This window comes from Xiphias gladius, chromosome 21 (assembly GCF_016859285.1).
Source record: "Xiphias gladius isolate SHS-SW01 ecotype Sanya breed wild chromosome 21, ASM1685928v1, whole genome shotgun sequence".
In the NCBI taxonomy this organism is placed as follows: domain Eukaryota; kingdom Metazoa; phylum Chordata; class Actinopteri; order Istiophoriformes; family Xiphiidae; genus Xiphias; species Xiphias gladius.
In genome coordinates, this window is record NC_053420.1 from 29580125 (window position 1) to 29595979 (window position 15855).

A 15855-nucleotide genomic window follows, 5' to 3' on the forward strand; every position below is an offset into this window, starting at 1 on the left:
GAAGTCTGCAACATTTTTCTACAACTGAAAGTTGGTTTTTGGCTGGACCACAACAGTGGGGTCAACCCTATAACTATTGAGATTATATTTTTGGCTGGTCCGCAACAGCGTGGCCAGCCCTACAAATGCGAATGTCTGTCGCTGACTGACTGAGTGATGAAGTTACACCATTGGTTGGCCAGCCAAGCATTAGCCGTTACTCTTGAATGAACTTCTAACTTTATCTCTGAGTGATCATTTTACAAGTAAATGGCTCGGAAGTGACCTCTTGTTAAAATGTAGTCTTAATGGGCTGCGTTTCAGTCACTATTTCATACTTGCTCCATTGTCTGAAAACAGAAACAGAAAAACATGTAAATGAAAACAGCTTTATTGTGAATTTGAATTCATCTGTGTCTGCAATTTCACACGACCAATGTGTGTTATTTTGACCTAGTCTTGTTCTGTTTTCTATCATTACTTCATGTAAAACAATGGTGTTTCAACAAATGTTTGGTGCAGGAAAATTTTCTTTGTTTTCTGTTCTTGAGACTTAATTTTAGTTAGGTCTTCTTGTAATAAGCTTCTATTGCACAGAAAGAGATGAGTTTTATGTTCAGAGTTCTTCAGAACTTCACCTCTATCCTTAGCAGGATTGGAAAACAAAACTGACCACTTACTTGGACTGGGGTTGGGGATTAGAGAATTGAATTAGCATTGAATTAGTATAGCATAGTAATAGAAACTCTGTGTGTATTTGTGTAAGAGGAGCACAGTGGTATCTGCCTGTTGTAAGGATAAATGACTTGAAATAAAGTCAGCCAAAAACACACTGTGGCAAACACATCAAAAACAAACACACATAATTTTTTTCCAGATGGTTGTGTAATCATCTCTCATTATCTGAAATGATTTCAACACAGAATTTTGTTTTTCACTTTTAGCTATTTCAACCACACCACACTACATATTTTCACTGTCAGCTGACTTTTACTTTTATGTTGCAGAATTATGTCTTGTCAGGTTTTGGATGCTTCACGACACGATGGGTTAAAGAAACCAAATCATTTAAGAGAGAGCTGAAGTCTCTCATTAAGAGTTTCTTTTATCAACCTTTCTGAAAAAGTTAGAAGTATTCCTGGGGTTCATTGTCTTGTGTAGGTCTAATATTCCATCTATTTGTCCCAAGCCAGTATGTGACTTTCTACAGTTTGGTATTTGAACAAAATATGGAGTTGAAACCGATTTTGTCTGTTTGCCAAACCATGTTTGTCAGGTTTACCACTGGATGCAGTGTGGTTGTGTGGTGTCAGTATGTCAAATGAGAAACCAGAGCTGAAAGAGCGTTATGGTTTTCCAGTAAGTTACAGCACCACTGGACAAAGAATGGTGGAACAAGTGAAAGTTGTGTGCTAACATTTTTCAAGCAAAGTTTGGTATGCTTCTTGAAAACTAAACTTGCTAAACCATTTTGTATCAGCATCAGAGATACTGTGTGAGGTGAAAGGGACAGTTGGATGCCCTTGTTCTAAAGACAAGTGACAGAGAAGACATGAAGGAGGGTGTTGGGGGATGTAGTAATCTCAATTTTATCAGTGTGAGACTATGGAAACCTCTGCCTTAAAGCAAGGCTTAATATAGGGCTCATAGGGCAGAGCCATTTAATGTTGGCCAGAGAGCCACAAATTTATTTTTACATTTTCAAAGTAAATAACATGTGAAATCTACATTTGTGTTGTTTTTACCCTGCTGTACCAAAAATGTACTAAACTGGTACCCCAGACCATGTTATGTAGTGAACTGTGAATTTTCTGTTCCATTAGTCATTATCCACATATAAGATAAATAAGTATCTACAACAACACTTTTAATTATGATCTACACTTGATCGTTAGCATTTAAAAAACCACAGTTCCTATTTAAATTTTGGCATGTCAGCAGTGCATCTTTTTAAGTGTTTCTCTCTTATCCATGATATCTACCCATGCTTTTTTCAAATCTCATCTTTTCAATGCCGCTGTCCTTTAAAGGTGCTATTTGTAAGTTTTCTCTGCCGCCAAATGTGTTTTCTCACTGGTAGCGGGTTAGAGGTTAGAATACGCCCTCTGAGCAGAGCTGCTTCTTCAGAGAAGACTGGAAGCAACAGACGTGCCGGCCGGGTAAGAGTTAGCTAGTTAGTTTGCTAACTTCAGTAGAAGAAAAGAAGTGATAGAAATAGAAGCAAATCAAAAGTTAACATCGGCGTTGCTTTCCACCGATGGAGACAGTGAGTAAAGGAATTTTTTTTGTTGCTGAACTTGCAACGTTTCTTCTAGACTGGTAAGTAAACAGCTGTTAATGCTAACGTTGGTTATCTAGCAATAGAAAAACATACATCTAGCTCCTTTAACCTGCAACGGGCTTGGGATTGTATGAAATAGTGTTAGCAGCTAAAAACAGAAATATGAAATTAATCTTTTTTCTTTTCTTTTTTTTCTTAATTCATCATCCCGGTCTAGACAAAGGGAGGGTAGGGACCACAGGGCATACTTTGTACCGAGGTTGTATTTTTTTAAATGTTGCATTACTGCAAATATCAGTGTGATTTAAATGTTTTTTTTACTTCTGGAACAACACCTGGAATTTACAGTTATTTTTAGTTTATTTTCCTAGTTGCTCTTCTTAGTCACATCATACAGTTTTCCCTCAGAAGACTCCATATAAACTGTTGCAGGATCCACCTTGGTAGATTGACCTTGGTTCAAGCTATTGAAGTCAAAAGGTCAAGAGGAAAACCTTTAAATGAAGTCAACTAGGCTCAGCAGCAGGCACAAATCATTAGGCTGTCTAATAGTGTTGCCAACAGTATCCACTTGACCAAGGTGTCATTAACTCGAAGGCAAACAGAGCAAAGGGACACAATCCCAGTTATTTATGATGTCAGAGGAAGCTCCATTGGATTATCAGATCCTAGATGGATGACCCTCAGGTGTCCTGCGTCTCCAATCCCCTGATTTAGCGCAAGATCTTCAAAGGTTTTTTTTTTTTTTTTTTTCTATTTGAAGTCCGGGTGTGAAAGCAACGTAACATGTGATAGATGGAAGGGTTCCGTTATTGCCTTGGACCCAGAGGGGAGTAAGCCTCAATAGTTCTTGCATCCTGCTGTCCCTGGATAATACCGCTGTTATGAAGGTCCGCTCTGCTGCACACTCCCAGGTGTCAGCATGACCTACTGAATGACCCCAGTCACCCAAACAACACTGCATTCTTTGCAGGTAAGCACACAGACTGCACAGATGACTACCTAGAAATATGGATCCCTGAATATTTCACATGTTGGTGGTTTAGCGCCTGCTGCACAAGCCAAAAGGGTATGCCAATGTTTACTTGGTGGCCTACAAAAAATATTAATCCTAATTTGGGATGATCCTAGTTGTGTCATTGTATTGTTCTGTCTGAGCAGAATTTGACACATAAGTGAACATTTACTTCCTTTACTTCCACCGCCTCTGGCATTTTTCCTCAGCTCTGAATGGAATAAAGCTAGGCTTTTCCCCAACTGTGTGGGTGGAAAAATCATAGATGGATTTTTTTATTGTTATTGTTATTCCCAACAATGGACAGACTGTCTCTTAAGATGTCTGCATTAAAAGCAACTGGCATAGATGAATAATGGATGATACTGATTCTCATTTTCTGTTATATTTATTGCATATAACTCCGCTTGATGGCTTTTTTTTACATATCTTAAGTGGATCTATGAAAGCTTTTGCCTCTCAGCGCGCTATCTCTTGCCTTGTTCTCAGGCCATGTCAGAGCCGTTTTTGCTCATATCTAAGGTCCTCTAAATCAAAGCAGAGATGATGTAGAGTAGGTCCCTCATATGTCAACAAGGTTGTTCTACTTATCTCTGAATGTGGAGAGATCACTGGGTCATGAGCGCAGGCTGCCTACTTTTGTTATGACCTCAGTCACGCTGCTTTCAGTACCGCTTGCCAGCAGTAAAGTGGAGCATTAAGCAGCCAATCATGCATGTTTCTGTATTTGTAGGACTTAAGCATGAGATAGAGTCAGAAAACAATTGGACCTGCTTTTGAGTACAAAAAAAATCTTTTTTTTCTTCTTCAGGAGGAGTGGAAGTAATTGGGGAAACCAAAGAATGTTATTTTTGCATCTAATCAAGGTAACAAGCCTTCTTGTAATAACATAGTTTTGCAAAGAGAGCATGAGAAACAGCTGGAAGTGTAGGATTGAGACCCGAAGCATGGTGTTCTGCTGCCAGAGGAGTCAGAACTGAAGTAAAGACAAAATAAGACATCTTGTGCCCTTTACAAAAATACAGTGTATATAGTATTGTATACAACTTGGGTCAGTTCACAAAAAAAAAAAAAAATCCTTTCTCGCATACATTTATTGGTATGTGGCCATACAGATAGCTTTGGTTTTATGTGCCCAGGTTTTGAGATATCTGTTACTAAAATTTCTACCTACACCAAAATACAATGGAGATAAGTAGAATTTTGTTTGAATTTAAAAAACTACACAACATCTCTTTTTAGAAACCTTGTTTTTGTTACTTTGGACAATGCAGAGAAGACGGTTTTTCGTAGGGACAGTTTTCAAAGAGACTATTTCTTTCGCATAAAGTAGAACTCCATGTGCATGGTTACAGTTGTACCACTGTGAGAGAAAATGTTTTGCCATAATTTGGGTAAACTTACCTTCTGGCTGGAAAGCAGATAGTATACATTGAAAAGTGCTATCTAGTGACTGGAAGTACACAAGTCTAATTGTCTTTAAATAAAGATATGTGAATATTACACTTGTTATGCAGAAGACTTACTCAAGATACGGAATTTAAAAATTGTTTAGTTGCCCCAGGGGGCATGTTACAGGTAGTGTAGATACAGATAGTGAAATGAAGACACCAAGGATTTGGGCCTAGCATGAAAGGAGGACAAAACTCAACATTGATTGTGAATCCTAACAAGGCAAAAGTCATATTAAAGTAGCTGTGGAAAGTGTCAGGCTTCAGCTCTGTTCATGTTCACTATATCACACATAAAGATAGGAAGTATTAACAGTTTTAAGTGGGGTTAGTGTGGACAGTATGTGCTGTTAGGGCTGTGTAACCAGTGCCGAATAAACCTGCTACAGGACCCCGGGGAAAAAATTAAATGGCCTCTCAGTTTTTCCCAGTCTCTCTTCATTTTCTTTTTGTATTTAAGTACCCATCAGGCCAACTGGAATACTATTTTTCCCCTGATTTGAATGTAGTTTGGGGAATTTTGATTAAAGCGTTTATTTAGAGTGGCTATAATCAACATTTTGTATAATAACAATGCATTCAAATGACAATAATGAAATAGTGTAACAAAGTGAAAGGGGTTTCTTGGAGTAATGAGGGTTATCACCTGAATCTGCAGCTCCCCTTGATTTTATGGAGCTTTAAAGTGAGTTTCAGCTCATTTTATTGTTTAGCTTTCTGGCCCACAACTTTACTGTTTTGGTTCACTGTCACCGCTCTCATTGTGTTGATTTTTGATGCAACAGGCAGCTGTTTACAGAGAAAAAGATCTAAAAACCCATTGTGTTCTATGGGCTCAGCACTAAACAGCAGATAGAAACAGTTGGGGCGTGTGTCAATATAGTGTTTTTCTCTGGCAGAAAAGCCCTGGCAGGGCGCTGGGGTGTGCGTCATCCCAGCAATCTATCAGAAAAGCACTGTGTGGGGGATTTTTTCTATGACTATAATATCTTGACGATATGTAAACAGAAGCAGACTGACATTAGCTAGGTAGCTAACATAAAGCAACGTTAACAGAGGGTTGACTACATAGCTAACAACAAGCTTAAAACGTGTACAGTGATAAAAGCACAACACTCCCAGCAACATTCAGATCTGCTCCTAAAAATGGGCTTTTCTGTCTTTGTTGTGATAGTTTCTGTCTGACATCTCATACAGCTAGATAGAGAGACCAGAACCAGCTTCTCCTTCATTTTCTTGGTTAACAGGGTGATGAGCCCTCCCCTATCTGATTGGTTGCCTGAAAAGGAGCTCCAGTGACGACACCAGCGCCTTTCTGAGAAGTTCAGGGTGTTTTTTTACTAGAAATACTCAGAAGGGCTGCACAAAAAAGGCGGAGCACTCTGAAAAAAATGCTCGGTGCAGCGCTTTTTCTCCAAGCGGTCTCATGTAGCCGCATACACTCTCTCCTCATTAGGAACAATTGAAAAAAGATTGTGCCGCTCAGAAAAAAACACTTTATGTACACACGCCCTTAGAGACTAGCCAGTGAACATGATGAAACATTTAGCAGTTAAAAAGCTCTCTACCTTGGGTTGGTAGAGACCTCAAACAGAGCTAAAATAGAGTGAATATTACATTTGAACACGGGGCAATACAAGACAGGGCGTACTGGGTAACAATGTTGCCTAAAAGAACTATTTATTCAATTTTTTCCCCAAGAGTGAGATATGAAGATGTAGAAGAAATACTTAAAGCACAGTGTGTCTAAAACAACAAATCATTGTTTTTACACTTCAAGTGAAACAAGACACATGTCAATATGTGAACTTTAGAGGTGTTGATAGGTGTATATTTGGGAAGAGCCAGGCTAGCTATTTCCCCCTCCTTACAATCTTTATGCTATGCTAAGCTAACCACATCCTGACGCCAGCTCTGTACTGTTGTGGAAGATTCTCTACAAAAGACTCTGAAACCAATTAAACACACACAGTACTGACAGGGTTAAAGTGAAATATATGGTGAGTTACACTATAGGAGACAAACAAACTTTATCACAAGAAGTCAAAGGAAAGTCTCTCAGTAGAAAGAGTCTCACAATCATATTTTATAGTGAATCTTGGGACAAGAAACTTAGTCCCAAATGGTTATCTTTACTTCAACCCGAACACATCATCCAGTAAGATAGGAACATATATAATGTTCACGTGCTGCCCATGCACTGGCCATAAATTGAAGCTCAGACACAGGATAGCTTGGCTTATTTCAATTTATGGTAGGGCGGCAGGCTGCTCCATAGGTAGGCCCCCCTGGTCTCGTAAAACATCTGTCTAAAGCCCCTGAGAGAGACCTTGAAACTTCTATAGGAGTATCACCAAAAGTCAATAAATGATAGACCAACTTTTCCTTCACAGTACTTAATGCAAAGGCATTAGATTGATATTATTGATACTGGGATGGCGGGGACCCTGCTGCAGTTGCCTGCTTTGCACAGTTGACAATCAAACCTTGCGTATAGCCAGTTCCCCCAAACAAATCTTTCTCACTTCATCCTATCTTCTCTCTTTCTCGGTAGGCACTATTGTCCTTTTCAGTATGTAATATTAGGATCTCAATGTCTGTATTTTCTCCCTCATATTCCAGGACATATGTCCATTGACTGCTGAAATGTTGAAATATTCAACTCTGGGACCAAAACTCTCAACAGTGGGGCTGCTATGCCTGGCAGATGTGAGATGTGAAAGAGTGTCTTGGATTTTGTTGCCATGAGTGTAGCTCTTTTAAACTCTGCTTTCAAGGCCATGTCTGGTCCACAGCTCAGATCTCCACACTGCTGCTGGTGGTAGATTCTTACTAGAATGATTTTGCCTGATGCTGGCAGCATTAAGCATAATGAAGTATGACAGAGAGAGGATGTCCCAGAGTAAAAAAAGAAATTATTCATTACTCACTTTTGGTGTTAGTAAGTTTAGAGCTGAACCATGCTAACGTGTTTATGAATGCATTAGCAGGCAGGCATGGTAGCATTCTATGACATTCGTACTTTTAAAGCTAATTCAGATGTAGACCTCATTAACCTTGCATGCTTATCAAAAAGTGCAACATATTTTTCAGGTCAAATTTGGAGCATTGACAAGAATTTGTGTTTGCGCTGGACTGCTGTTTCATATTTGGAAGAAAACCACAGCAGAGATTTCTCATGAGGCAGCTGGAGTAAGGCCCAGGGGTGCCACTGTGGACAGGCTGCTGTTGACGGTTGGCTGGGGCTGATAGATTGCCAGACATGAAAAGGGCTGACTGGTGTCGGGAGGCCAAATAGGCATGCTGAGCATTGCAGGAGATTATTATTGCTAGGCAAAAAGGCTTATTTGTTAAGAGAAACAACAAAGATGTTGCGTCAGAAAAAGGAGGCAAAGAGTGCTTGGAAAATACTGCATTTATGGCTTAACCCCTGAGGAAGGCAGAGAAAAAGATGAAGTGCTATACTGTACAGACTACATATTGCAGGGACAACCCTGACTCAGTGTAAGGACAGACCTTTCAAGCCTACAGTCCATTATATTCCCATCTGCTTTACAGATGAGCCCCAGGGAGGCTTAATAAGAAGGAAGGCAGAGAAGAAATGGAGATGATGCTCACATATCGATGTGGTCATGTTAAAACCTCGTACGGATCTGGGAAGTTCAATAATCCTTGGGCTGATCCTCAAAGAAGTGTGTCTAAAAAAAGGGGTTTGGGCATGGTTGTTCACCAGATGACATTGTAAAGATGAAGCAAATCCATCTGAGACCACAATACACTGCTGTTATTTTTAAACTGTAGCTATTTTTGATGCAACAGATGATGTAAGAGCAAACTTTTATGTAAAAATACACCTGTCAGCTGAAAAATAAAAAGGGGCCTGTCTTCAAAAACTTAAATAGTTGTGTCAGATGTGGTCTCTGGCTGGAAATATTTTTTACTGACAGAAAACTGCATATTAAAACTTTTTGAGTGATTTTTTTTTTTTTTTTTTTTTTTAGTGACTTTTGAATGCTAGCTGTGTGTGAACATACAGAGACACGTGAACGTAGCAGCTTTGTTTTTTCTCTTCTAGCCTTTGGTATGAAGATAAACATGGGCATGATTCGTACAGTTTATTGATACTGGTTAGAGTTGTGCATACAGCAAAAAGTAGTCCAGGTGGAAAATCATCCAATCTTGCAACACTGTCTGTGCAACCAATATCTGTTATAGGCTGAGCAAAAAGATTACACGAAGAAGTGGAGGGGGCTTTATTTTCCATTTTCATCAGCACTTTACTGACAGCTGACTTTTTTTCACTTCAATCAGTATTTTAGTGCATTTCCCACAAATACAACTATTAACATGGGCATATATAGAATCTTTATATACATATTGTGATCGAAAGACTAAATGCGTAGTTATGTCACACAATAAGCAGGTAATGGGTGTAATATTTACCGAACGGTGATGTCCTGTTGTAATCATTGTTGCTGTGGATGTTCTTGCCCTCCTCTCATATTCTGGATCGGACTCGGGCTCGAACATGAATGGATGGATTTTAGAAGTTGCCATTTCCAATCAATTATATTATGTTACTTAGTTTTAGTTACTAGTTACTTAGTTTTACAGTTTGCTTTCAGAACCTCCACACTGGTAAGAGGATGAGGCGGTGTCCAAAAGCATTTGGTGCGCTGCTCCTGAGCGAGCTTCCAACAGTTGGCCAATCAGCAGAAAGTCGGCTTTTAAGGAGGACTCTTAAGGAGGCCTGGGCTATTATTTCCTGTTTCATTCAGAGGATCAACTGAGGGGCTATATAACAGGCAGTGTAGGATGAATAAGGAATTCTTTTGAACTGTGAATCATCCAAAGCTACACTAATGGAGTCCCAGAGTACAAATATAGAGCTGGAAATGAGCATAATAGGTCCCCTTTAAGCCAGTAAGCCTGCTGCCGTGTACGTTGGTGAACCAAGACAAAATACAGCAAGAGCTAGACATAACACATACATGAACAGCTACCAAATGCAAATTCAACACTTGGAATCGACTCCAGATCTTTTATCTGCTTAATTTGTCATGAAACAACAGTGGAACAGGCTACACCTGGCCATGAAACTGATGAATTGGCAATTGTCCAATTACTTTTGAGCCTCTGAAAATTAGGGACTACGTATGAAAATGGCTGCAATTTCTAAACCTTTAATGCAGTATTTTTGTTAAACTCCTCGAATTAAAGCTTAAAGTCTACACTTCAACCACATCTTGATTGCTTCATTTCGAATCCATTGTGGCGGTGTACAAAGACAGAACCGAAGTACAAGGTGGGGTTGATACAGTAATGAAATTCAAAAATGTTTTATATTTTTCACATATCCCACAAGAATTGAAGATATTCCTTACATATCCAGAACTCATTCCATTGTGGTCATACTAGATTGAACCGGTCAAAGTCACAACACACTCATATTTTTCTTCATCCTTTACTAGAACTTTGTATTTCAGTGACTTAACATGTCTGCTGTATTATATATATTATATAATTTTGAAAGTCTCCTCATATTGTTCTGGAGAGGAAGTAAGTAAATTCTGCTCTGCCTGGTTTGTTTATTTAGGAGACATATTGATGAATGACCATCACTATGTGTTTCAGGGTGAGAAAATCTTGTGACTGCGAGAACAGTGGGAGCTTAGGCAGTTAGCATCCTCACATTGTTCTAAACCATTACCCGCTATGGCCTGCTCCTATTATTATATCTCAATAAACGACACTTCGTGAATGCTCTGGGTGCCTCATCAGACTATTCATATTGGCTGCTCATCAAAACAGAAGGCATTCAGAGGCGGGAAAGATAGAATCCATCATATTTTAAGTCTGATGAAGTTAAACAGGAATTTGTTGGAGACAGTGTTATTTTGGTCCAGCTGGTATCTTTGCAATTCAATTTCACCATATACCAATATTTTTCGATGGTTATTTCTCTCCATGCAATTTAACCAGTACAGGGTATTAAATGACTATATGTAATGTAAAAGGTGTCACTCATAGTGACAAACCCACAGAAAATTATCATGCAACTCTGCAGTTTCCATCAGCACTACAAAGCGTTTTAGTGACTTTCAGCTCATTGTTTTGATGTTACAGTATGCAACTGTGCTGTTTTGGATCAGTCTCACAGCTCTCATCAACCACCTGTCCTAGCCACGGCAGACGGCTGGTTTCAGCAAAAAGACATTGTACACTACCTGCCCAGCACCAGATGGCAGAGGGATAAAGTCAGTGGCCAGCTCGTGAACATAGTGGAGCATTTAGCATCTAAAGAGCAAGATATTTTTCTCAGGAGGAGAAAGGAGAGTAGGTATTGGACTTGGAATTGGGTGTAGAAATAGGCAACTGTTTGCTAACATGTTCAACTAACATATCATTTTATAAGGTGATAATGTGTCAGTGTTGTATTTGCAGCTTGTTCTGTTGCTCCTAAGAGCCCAAAAAATTAACACTGCTTTAAGTGTTCATCAGGAGTTGTGCAAGATTTTAAACATTCTCCACTAGTCATTTGTTGCTGGGCAGGTAGCTTACAGTGGGTTTATCAAAGCTTTTCTTGTGCTGTTAAAAATGAGGGGAAAATGAGGAAGAAATGTATTGGCTGGGCAACCAGAACAAGCTAAAGATGCAAATTGCCATGTAGAACTGAGGGTGAAAGTAGAGTCGGATGACAATTCTCTGTGGGTTTGTTTCTACAAACAGTTCCTTTGACAATAATCACTATCATTTGTCATTTGTCATCATAAGCTGTGTTCCAATCAACATATTTTTATGCGCATTTTGAAATATCACATTAGAAAAGGTTGATGGAAATGGCAACATTTGAAAAAAACTTCATTTGCTCAAAAAAGTTTTTACGCTCTCGAGATGGTTTTCTTCTTTTTTGAAAAAGAGTTAATGCACTTAATTGGAGATGGAAATACCTTTTCCAAATTATAGCGACCATTTAACTCACATGAATGGGCAGCTGTTTTCACTTCTGCAACATTTTAAAAGTCTCAAATTCACTTGAAAAATACTGTATATGGAAACACGACTATAGTTAATATAAAAACAATGGTTTAGTCCAACTTTAAGACCTATCCAATCCATCTATTTAGCAGCAGGAAAACTCTGGAATACATCACCATCTTTAAATGAAGTATTCATTGAATACTGAATGAATACTGTAAATAAATATTGTAAAGATGGCAAAATGTCACTGCAGTTTTTCCAGACTTTCTGTCTTTTGGAAGTTCACTTAGAGAAAAACATGAATCATATCAGAAGTGGTCAACACTAATTTCTGGACAGCAAATCAGTATATTGTCACTTTATTAGTACCTAGCGCATCCATACTCCAGAGACATTACTGGCTGCAAACAATAATTACATCACATGCTACACTTGGTTCCTGAATGTTATCATAACATTCCAAGGCGCCGCAGAAGTGTCTGACATGTGTCTGAGTGTGGTGTGAGACAGGTCTGTGTTTGGCCAGACAGAGTAATGATGGGCAGGCAGTGTGAGGCCAGGCTAATCGGTCCGGACAAACTCCATGGGAGTTTAAGTGGGTGGAATACTCTTATTTTCGGTCTATCTGCTACATAAAAGCTCAGTTTGGAGGAGAGGCAGTGCTGCCATCCTAGGAACCATGTTGACTTTTTCAACAATAGCTATTGACAAAAGTGTTGTTTCTGAGATATAAATATGTCTGCTTGTTTCCATTGTTTCTCAGGTAGTTAGTAGGCTACTCCTGAGTGTTAGACTCCAACTGACCATCCGGTTGAACCTCATGTTTGGCTTATAGCAAGCACTCCTGGAACATATTTCACATAAAAGTGGGAATTTAGACTGCTTCCAGCTTTCTCATTTAGTGTCAGTGTGAAAAACCTTTTGACTTGTGCTTCAAATGAAGCCCCACTCTTTCTTTTTTCCCCGTACAAAATCAGACTGGGATGGTGTTCTTGCTTCCTGAAAGCATTCATAAGATCTCTGAGAAGCATTTGAGGAGAGATATTGTGTGAGCAGTCATTTCCTCCTGTTCTATATATTCATCTGTCGTCAGATCTTTAATAATGAAAGGGCACATACCCTAAACTTCACCTTATTCCTTGTTGGACTTAAAAACAGATCTCACAGATGGCATTGAGACTATAAATAAAACAAGAATATGTCTGCTTCAGACATTACTATATAGGAGATTACTGTCTTTTTAAAGTACGTTGTCAACAAGGACATGAATTCTACAATAATGTTTTACAGAGTGAAACACTAACGTTCTGGGGTAAAATACTTTCCTTTCAAGCATCTTCTGCTCTCAATTTGACACTATTTTCTGAATACAGTGCTTATAAATTATGCACTGTAACTTGCCGCCAGCCTTTTCTTTTAAATGATTGTTTACTAAGCATTAAAGGAGTCAGGGCTGAACTGAAAGCGACCGACTGAAATAAAAAGAGTTTCAAAGTGAAGCTCAAAGAAGAGCTATTTAAGTAATTCCTGGCTCAATGGTTCTTTTTTAAAATCTGAATGTACACTGTGTTCTATGGGATTAAGCATAGTTTAGACCTGCAACATTTGGAAGTGAATACAATGGATATTACATCATTACATGCATACATGCATGTGGGAAACCACTAAATCTGATCACGGTGCTCTATTTGACACCATGTGGAGTAAATTCTCTGATACGGTTGTTTTTAATTACAAGCATTTTTTTTGTATTTACTGTTTTTTGTTGACAAATATTAGGTTCATGTCTTCAAAGTTACATAAAAAAAACTTTGTTTCACAGCAGTGTGAATATGAAGACAATGCAAATGTTCTATTCTGTATATAAGCCAGCAAATGTTTATTGAGTTGAAAAACAAAAACTCTTTATGAATGGCTTTTCTTCAAAGGGCACAGAGTGAAGTTTGGTGTGTGTGTGTATGTGTGTGTTTGCTCGAGAGTTCATGCTAATATGTGGATAAAAGCAGCGTGGTGAGACGACTTTGAGTCTGACGTGGAAGCGATGTGGAAGCTGACGAGCTCTTTGCACTCTGTAGTGCCAAGCAGCAGCAGCAGCAGCAGCAGCATTAGCAGCTTGCCTCTCATTGTGTTCATCCACCAACTGAGCTCCATGCAAAGCAGCCAGGCTTGCTTATACACACTCAGCAGTGGGGGGCCAACTCAGTCTCTGTGGGGCTTGCAATAGTAGCGAAGAATGACAGTGATTACTTTGATGGTTGCCGCATCAGCATGCTCTTGACTTAGGCAAGTTTTGCTTCATATTGCCTAATTAGAAGCAACAAAGATGGATTGATTTTTTTTATTTTTTTATTTATTTATTTTTCCCCCCCCAAGCCTCAGCTGAAATATGAGATTTAGAAAAATGGAATGCATTCATTCATTATGAGGATTTAATGGGTTCCTGGCTTGACGCGTTTTATGCTCTTTTCTCTCAGTTGATGACATGAAAACGTTGCCATTTTTCCTCTGAATAAGTGGAAGGCAGAATGGAGATGGTTTTGAAGAGGGGCCATTACTGGAATTTTATTTTGGTATTCTTTCACTGACTGACTGAAATGGCCATTTAATAATAACAACTGATTTAATTCACAGAACAATTCATAAAACCAGCTTATGTCAGCTTCATAAACCATTCAGTATTACTTTCACAGTGATGCATGATCAACTTTGTGTGAGTGGATCAAGTCTCTTCTTTTTTTTGTATTTTTCCCAAACCAAACAATATTATAGGATCCTGGCTCTTAATTTCAGTTTTTCAGGTTTTTTTTCAGTTTTACAATTCATGTATTTTCCATTAGTTTTGTATGGCCAATATGTTATACCACCACCCAAAATACCTCAATAACAAACATAAAGTAGAATGATCACATTCTGTCAACAAAAACTGAACATATATAGGTTTGTAAAAGTAGAATTCATGGCGCTGTACTGGATTACATTGTATTGTACAGGTGTACTTCATAAAGTAGCCAGTGGATGTAGGCTGTGTTTTATGATGTTTTATCAAGTGTAAACATTAGCTTCCACATGCCATTAGTGGCATACACTGCATTCTTTAAACCTGGTGACTGGATGTTAAGTAAAAAAAAATGCTCTTTGGGAGTTATGGATAACTTTTCTATATACATTTTTATATTACACAGGCTTGTATCATTGACTTTTTAGCCATGACAGCAGGGTTCCTGTAGACGATTGCAAGCTTGGTCAGTTAACCAGTTTTGTCCAGACAGAAATATCTCAGCAACTATTGGATGGATTGCAATTAAATTTAGTGCAGACACTCAAGGTCTCCAGGGGAGGATTCCTATTGACTTTGTTGATCCCCTGACCTTTCATCTAGCCTCATTTTATGTCTCAACAATTATTGGATGGATTGCCTGGAAACTTGCCACAATTGGTAAGAATTTTGGTGATCCGTTGACTTTTCATCTACCATCATCAGGCCAAAATTTCTATATGCACACTTTGGTTTATGACAGTCTAACATGCTAAACTAAGTTGGTGCCGATGTCAATCTGCTAAATTGATGTTAGCATTGTCATTGGGAGCATATTAGTATACTGACATTTGCATACAGTCACAGCATGGCTGTAGACTGCTAGGAAATAATTGGTTATTTGATAAGAACTAGATATATTCTAAAATAGTTGCTCATCTTTTATTCTGATGATTCAACCTGGAGAGTCTCATGGTGGTCCAGACATTTGAAGTGCTCCAACTGCTAAGGCAGCTAACGTTGTACATACATGCTGACTCTTTGTCAATCTGTCACACTTCTTGCTCACAAACCTACCAGAGGACTGACGTTGTACTTGTGAAAACTATTTATAGAATAAACTTTCGCTTCCCTGACACCTGAGTAAAAAGTTTCCAACCATATAATGGGCGACTGTAACAGAACTGTACCCCTTTAGTCAGCTGTAGAAATATCAAAGGCGCCTTTGAGGCCTGGTGCAGTCTATCATATGTTTCTGTCTCACTGCTTACTGCAGTCACTGCACTGCTCAGGCCTCTGTCTGTTCAATAAAGTGTAGCTCTGCAGACATGGAGGATTTACTGCAGAACTGTTTTTATTCCATTAGTCTTGTGTGTGCTGATGTAAGCATACC

General features: G+C 38.8%; 1 protein-coding gene across 2 annotated transcripts in view; it reads left to right on the top strand.

Moving 5' to 3' along the window:
* The window catches only part of fbln2 (fibulin 2), an 86971-nt gene that overhangs the window by 13701 nt on the left and 57415 nt on the right, over positions 1–15855 (top strand). The gene's annotated exons all lie outside the window — the stretch shown is intronic.